The sequence below is a fragment of the Dromaius novaehollandiae genome, chromosome 1 (genome assembly GCF_036370855.1).
Source record: "Dromaius novaehollandiae isolate bDroNov1 chromosome 1, bDroNov1.hap1, whole genome shotgun sequence".
NCBI classification, from domain to species: Eukaryota; Metazoa; Chordata; class Aves; order Casuariiformes; family Dromaiidae; genus Dromaius; species Dromaius novaehollandiae.
This window is the reverse complement of record NC_088098.1, coordinates 99,230,786-99,238,514: the sequence shown is the minus strand read 5'-3', so window position 1 is coordinate 99,238,514 and position 7,729 is coordinate 99,230,786. Positions and strand designations below refer to the sequence as shown.

Sequence of the window (7,729 nt, the reverse complement as noted above, 5' to 3'; positions counted from 1 at the left end):
AGATGCTCTTGCCATACATGCAAGAACAGCCAAGGCAGTTCCACAGGCCTGGACCAAACTTTATGAACAGGTTTGCAAACTTCAAACCATGCAAATCAGTTTCACAGGAGGTGGCAGCAAACCCCCTTGCCATAAGCTTGAGCTAACAGAGTCCTGGGGGCAGGGAAGCAGGTTCAGACAAATATAGGCCAGCCTTTGACAGAAACAGCCTTGGCAACCGGTCAGGGCCCACAGGCCTGGCCATTCCAATCCTCCTTCGCTACAGCATTGTCAAACACAAGACAAGCGCTCTGGCAGGCATGATAGCAACTTTGAATCATCTTCTGTATGAAGCATTTCACATGCTTGTGCAGAGATCTGAGCTTCTTTGCGCAGACACAAGGGTGACGCGTTTTTAAGAGAAGGCATTTGGTAAGAGGACAGGTAGGGTATCAGTTTGGGAGCAGGCAGAGTCTGGAGAGTGTTGAGGCAGGGTCAGAGGAAAACACTGGATTGGCTCTTGGGTGAGAGGAAAAGCACCCTTCCGATTTCTAACTCATGCAACAAGAAAGCTTCCAGAGCTTTCTACGTGGCATCCTTTCAGTGACCCAATTCATCTCTGCTCCTGCATATCCCTCCAGATTGTCCCAGCTGATGGACACTGTACAGGCCATCCTCAGGCCCCTGCTGCAGCTTTGGCTGCAGCCCCCTTTCCCCTCCTGTGGTAGGCGAGCAGCCAGCCTCTCCTGGTTAAGCAGCAGCTACAGACACTCCTGCGCTCCTGTCACCAAGAGAGTAGCAGATATCCCCTCCCCATTCCCCGCTTTCCCCTGCCTCCCCCTCAGGCCTCCCACAGTTAACATTTCCTTTCTCCTACAGCTAACTTTCAGTACTACAGGGGTTAGTTTGTTTTCTTACTGGAAAGCCTTTTTTGGCCTTAAGACAGCATGAACTTCTCCCCATTTTCTCCTACTGTGAACAGATCAGACCTGGAGGAAAGAGCTTTGAGGCTGCAGAAGAGATCTCTCTTGCATGACCTTTTCAATCCTTGGCCTCCATTGCTTCGGTCAACACCACAAGTGCTTTCTATTATGACAATCACCATTTGTTGCTTAGGAATTAAACATTGACTAAACACATCATTCTGCATAGGCCACTGAACTGGAAGAATGTTTAACAAGCTCAGCAGCTAAAGCTTTATTAACTGTCTCGAATGACCTTCTCCTTCAGTGAGGCAAGTCCAACACAGCAGTTTCATTTCAAACCCTTTCAAAATGCTCCTTCTGTAGACCATAACACTTCCAAAGCCCCAATATCTACACAGAAGTTCTGCCAACAGATAGCTCCTAACTTGTCCATTCCAGCGTGGTATAAAGCCTGTGGTTCCACATTTTATGGTCTTCCCAGTTCTCTCCAAACCAGTTTAGACAGTCTCAAAAGTAGCATCCACAGTGCATTTACTACTCCTTTTGCCATGCTAGTATGTTATTGTTCAATGCTGCACTGATTTATAAAGAGGATTTTTTTGTTTTGTTTAGTATCCCTGTAATGTTTAATAGGGCTCTAGAACACAGGTCAACTAAAGGTGTGTTGAAACACAATAGCTAACAGACTAGCATGACAAATGGAATTTCACAACTAGCAAATTTACTCATCTCACCCCCTAGCAGGATAACAACAGGAGTCCAAAATCCACCCCTACCCCTGGGGGAGGATACCACTAGCCAAAGCAGCACAAAGCACATCTTGGAGTAATTAGAGTCTGAATAGAAGTTTGGGAAGTCTGCTAAGATACTATACTGGCTTGTCACTCTTAGGTACTTAAAAGCAAACGGGGAAAAAAAACCCACGAAGTGAGAATTCTTTGCATTTCCCGAATTCTCCCTTTTTCCTTTATTTCACATACACCTTTCTATACTGAATTCAGTGCCAGCAAAAGGAAAAAGCACACAGGAAACAAGAAAACACTTTTCTCCAAACTCTGTACTAATATCTCCTGCTCCCATCTGATCAGGAGGGAAAACTGAGTGTTAGGAGGACTTTTGTGGCTGTTATTTAAGAACAGAAAAAAACCAAAGCAAGAGAACACTAATACCACTCTGGAAGTGGACTATGTTCCATTCTGTGGCATCTTGCCAATGTTAATAGTTTAGTAGGATGCCTGAGTGCTTTGGAAACTAAAAGGCAGCTTTCAACACTAGCCCTAGACCAATCAGCTTTGAAAAAAAATAGTCAGTCTGAACACTGTCTCAACCTGGAGCCAGAAAACCATACCTAATCTAATTAAATTCTCTTGAGGAACACAACCACATATGCCAGCTACCTCTGAGCTAGAAAAACAACAGCAACAGTAATGAGGCTTACTGGGCAAAGCAGCCATGTCCTGACTGATGGGAATCCAGCAAGGCAGAAACAAGAGAAGTTTGCATATGGACTGTTAAGATTATTAACACAAGAACTCACCCATGTGCTTCTATCTCCCACCCTCTCACATCTAGGATTCTTCTAGAAGAGAATAATTAGGTGTGGTGCCCTGAAATGCTGGAGATAGTATCTGAGCATATGTTTGAACCTAACTTTGACCGCGGTGTCAGCATTCCCCAGAGGGGTGTATCATGCTTACACCTGAAGGAAAAGCTAGGTAGCACATGCATCTACACTTAGCCTAAGTCATTTTCAAGTTCATATGTGGGAGCTGAGTTTCAGTCCACTTAAGGCTACATATCTGCAGTCCTCAATACCACAGCACGAGCACCTCTCAAGCTTTAATGAATTTAGTGCAACATCTGTTATGATTACAGATATGATTACCACCACGGTAATTTTCAGCATATTAGAAGGTAGCTGCATTTTTCTGCCAAACATGACAACACTGAATTTCCTTCAGTTTGCCGCTTTCAAAATTTTTTAGTCAGCAAGACTTGAGACCCACAAAGAGAAAGTCCCACCTGTCTGTTCCACAGGTGGAAAGAGTCCATGAATGACATTAAAATAACACAGGTCCAATAAAAGCAAGATCCTAGGAAGAGGACAGGGCAACTGTACCTCTTTAGCAAGAACAAGGCACCCTGGGGTACCACACTGGTGAGTCTCTGGGCCTACTGGCCAATGCCCCTTGGGGTGGTGGAAGGGACAGCACTGCAGATTTGTCCGCTGTCCAGACATCACACTTCAGTAAGCATAAGAGTAAAAAGGATTTTCTTTCTCATCTCTTCTAAAGCACCCTAAACAACCACTCAGATCTGGTGTGGAAGAAATAAGATTTCAAGATGACTGCTCATTAGCCACCTACAAAGCATACACATTCAGTGGAAGCTCCAGTCTTGTCTGGAGGCTTGTTTTTCAGCTCATTGCTCTCATTCTCTGCTAAAAGCACTGCTATAACAGCTTGTACAGCCTTTTCTGCTCTGAGATTTCCAGTATGGTAACAGAGCAGAGAACACATTCAATGGCCAATCTCTTTCACTTCACTTATGGGTAAACAGAATTTCAATATAATCACAATCTTGAGAAGCTGGTTCCCTGGTGCAGTTATTAACACAGTTATTAACACTGCCTGCATTATCCTTCAGCCTTGGAAATGGAACAACTTAGCCCCAAGATGGGGGGGGGGGGGGGGGGGGAAGCAACTAAGCACAGAAGGGAAATTAAACTACTCAAAAGTCATCATTCTTGGCAATAAATTCAAGAAGGAAAGATTGTAATTATCCAGCTTATTGCCACAAACAAGCACTTTTAAAGAGTTTAGTTTCCGGTAACTCTTTCCAGGAGATGGCAGTCAAATAACCATCTGAGAACACAATCCCTGCTTGTGCACAAGATCCCGGTGGCATGAAGATGACACCACCAAATCTCTTTCCAGATGTAATACTGTGAAAACAAATGATTGCCTTGTAGGAGTTATTTAGATCCTCCAAATTATATTAACTCTTGCCAGTGTAAACTATTGCTGCAGCAGCCTTGTTCTTCCTCTATGGAATACAATTTCAGCAAGCCTACACCAAGTTTCAGATTCATCTTGAAACTTAAAGCCTAGAAAGATTTGCCTTGTTTCAAATGTTGTCGTCAGCACCATGCATGGCTGCACACTGAACACATCCAGCAGACAAGGGAGGAAAAAACAGTCTTGAGAAATACCAGTTCATCATTCTATAAATATGTTTGTGGTGTGGAACAAAGAAGGCAACATGGTGAGACATCTTGTGTCATTCATCCTCAGACAATCCTGTTACTAAGTGTAGTTTTCAAGATATGTAGTTTTCAAAACTTACAGAATGCCAGAAGATAATTATCTTTGTGATGCACACTTTTTGGGGGGGTTGTTCTGGTGAAAATCAAAGCATATCTTTTCCCCAGCAATAACCACTACCTTACAGAATGAGCCAGCTGTTTCCAATGCTTGAGAGTTCAAATCAAGATTCCTCTAAGGAAAGCAAAATCAGAGAAAAACTTCTGGCATTTGAAAATGCATTTGAAATATTTAGGCCGAAATACTAGTGATTGTTATTTTTCTCTGGAGAAATGCCCAGCACATATTTTATTTGCTGCTGGTGTAGTCTTTCAAAAGGAAAGGATAAGATCAAATCAAATTCAGCACTCTAAATGTGGAACTGCATTTAACTTATCAGATGAACTTCGTACTGTATGTGATTCAAAGGGTGAATTTCACATGATAATTTGTTCTCTCTCTCTCTCTCTCTCGAAAAAAAAGCAAAAAGTTTTATTTTTCCCTTCAAAGTTCCAGCACCATCTCCACTCTATATGCACGCTACACCACTCCACATACTTCTCAGCATTCACTTCCTCCCTTCCTTTCCACTGCTCCAATCTCTTACTGAGGGTACCTTTTGTTTTTCATTCCACTCATGATTTTAGGTTTCTTTTTGCAATTTCAAGCCAGAAGAAAACCTAGGAATGCTGAATCCCAAACATTTGCTCAGTTACTATAAGCAAAAAGAAATGAGCACCCAGTATCAAGAAGTTCAAGAAAAATATTTTTACATCTTTAATCCTCATTTACACAATCCTCAAACAATGTATGTTCTTCTCTACTCCAGTCTGCGAGAAGGTGACTTTGATGCAGGGAGCAACATCCCCTCAGGCAGTCTTATTTCTTCTTTCTTAAGGACAACTGTAAAACATATTAGCTAGAAGCAACATGGGAAAAAACACAAAACAAAATGCCACCATAACACTCAGTTCTCATTTCTTCTATACTTTGGATTCCCAGATTTTGACCCAAGAGGAATTGACTTTAGAGTTATAAAAAGATTTGAAGTGTCAAAGTGCAGTTTGCAGTCCCAGGTGGGGTGGGTCAGGAGGACAAGGCTTGGACTGCTGTTCTTCTGCCATTTTGCTGAACAACCCAAAGCACACTTCCACAAATGTTAACAAAGTCTCCTTGCAATCATAACAGATGAAATACTAAAGACATCTACAACTGAGCCTGTTGGAGTCTGATCAAATGCAAAAATTACTCTTTCCAACCCAAGTAAGAGATACCATCTGTGCTTTGTAAGCATCTTTCAAATTTTCAGCGAAACTTGCAAGTCTTTGCATGAAGGCTAACTCACTCCATAAGCATCTCCTGAGTCACCAGACCTCTTTCAAAGAAGGTTCATCCTGCAGCTAAGATGTTTGCCTCAATTATAAAGTGACAGTCTATGATGATATTGCATCATATAGTTTCTACTTTACACAACTACAGTCCAACTAGCTACCTGGATACACTAGTGCCTGAAGTACTGCTATTCACTTCCATAAAGAGGCTGCTCACTACAGGTATGGCAGCACAAAAGCCCCAATACTAGTTTTGCTTTTAGGTTAGAAGCCAGGTATAAGCAATATTTTACAAGTGTTTTGTTTATAACTACAGAAAGCAAACTCACAAGGCAGACAAAAAAGAATTTACTTCTCCATTAATACTACTTAATTCACAACCACATGGAACTTCAGACAGTACATAATTATGCTGAAAGCTTTTTATTTATTTTTTGCTCTTAATTCAGGAGACTACCACCATGTTAACAGCTCTCCCATACTAGATGCTCTTTATTCTCACTGGCTGCTGAAAGGAAGAGTACCTACTAGTAACTACATAGCCATTCATTAACAGTATCTGTTCTCTCAACCATATCCTGTATCATCTTGCAGTTCTTCCCGCAAAATACCTTTCTACTGTAGATGCAGATATCTAAGACAGGACAAAGAAAGAGACGACCATTCCCTACTCTAAGCAACATATAACATGTTTTCTTTAAATTAAAAACACTCTCTAAATTCAGAGTGAGTTGATTTTAAGCACCATTATCTTAACAGCTTACCTGTACTGGGAGTTACCTGTTAATTACCCTGGTCACTCACTGTCTTCCCAAGAAGACAGATTCACCTTCCTCTCAACTTCAGGTGGTCACACTGCTAGGAACTGCATAGAACAGAAACAAACAAATTCTGGATCCCCGAGAATTGTGGCTGAACTTACTAACCAGCAGTAGTTCAAAGTCACTTGGTTTGTTTTTCCTGTATTTGCTCTCCTAAGACCTTGGCGAACCAACCCCAGCTACTGCATTTAAATTGGAGATGGGCTTTTTGGTCAAAGGCTTTTCTAGTCTAATCAAATGACTGGCTTGCCACCTAAATGCAATCAGAAGAGTCAACAACAATAAGCATTACTCAACTCCAGAGCTGCCAAGCATTTTGCTCACCTTCCGGCTACGTGTGGAATTAGAGCAGCTGGCAACATACACCAAGTTTCAAGCTGGCTTTCCTTCAGACAGCAAGAGCAAGCTTATCCTTCACAGCTAAAAAATCTGCATGTGAATGCTGCAGTATCTCCTAGGAGGCAAATAAGAATCATTCCTGAATTACATGTGACTTCTGTTTAAACAGCTAACCACAGGTTTATGACAGAAGTGAAACTGTATAAAGGCCATGCATAAATTCATCACAGAACATGCATCTAGCTTTTGCCGTCTCATTATTATGCTTTGTAAAGTGTGCATGTGTTTACAGCATTGCTGAGAGGCAGACTGAAGTATGGACACCGAAAATCTATCAAACCTTCCAGGGAAGCAATACAATAATATCATACTCACCCTTGCACCCAAAATCTCCTCCAAGGTATGAGATTCTTGATCTGGGGAAAACAGTATCTGGAGTGAAAAAAGTAGTATGGCTACTGCAAGCTATTTAGCCATTTGACATTTTTTACACACTGGCACCTTATGCTAGCAGTCATATGTTGCATAGGTATGCATTCTGCAAAAACTAGTGGCATACTCCTCTCCTACAGTGCATTTCAGACAGGTCATTAAATCAGTTAGCTATCTTATTGATAGATATAATTGGTCCATGCATTAGCATGTTTTTACCCCGGTTTGTTCAGGCAGAGATACAGCTGCACATGCATGCCAGTGCGAGCATACAGCTCCCTAACCACTCTACACTGTTACTCCCACAGAGAAGTTGCCAGCACATTCTACAAAAAAAAAAAAAAAAAAAAAAAAAAAAAGCATGTTGCTCAGATTCTGACTACCTAGGGAACATGAATACAGCAAGGCATGGCACCTCCTGAAAAAGTTAATAAATTCTCTTAATGACACCATTCTGCATCACAAAAAAGTAACGGAGTTCATTGCAATTGACTCAGTGTAATCTCTGTGTATCAAAATAATCAACAGCACAAAACCCACAATAAGATGATTAACTGAAGTTGTACATTTATTTTCAGGATTAAAAACGCCAAGGATAT

General features: G+C 41.5%; 1 long non-coding RNA gene across 2 annotated transcripts; it reads right to left on the bottom strand.

The window, feature by feature from the left end:
* Positions 1-4,910: 4,910 nt before the first annotated feature.
* Positions 4,911-7,531, bottom strand: LOC135330199 (uncharacterized). 2 transcript variants are annotated; one of them, XR_010392040.1, is made up of 4 exons: positions 7,074-7,531; positions 6,684-6,813; positions 6,303-6,403; positions 4,911-5,110 (listed from the first exon to the last, which is right to left on the bottom strand). It is a non-coding gene; the product is annotated as an uncharacterized LOC135330199 (long non-coding RNA). The 2 variants fall into 2 exon arrangements; XR_010392039.1 differs by having other exon boundaries at positions 4,911-6,403.
* Between the last annotated feature and the right edge of the window lie 198 nt (positions 7,532-7,729).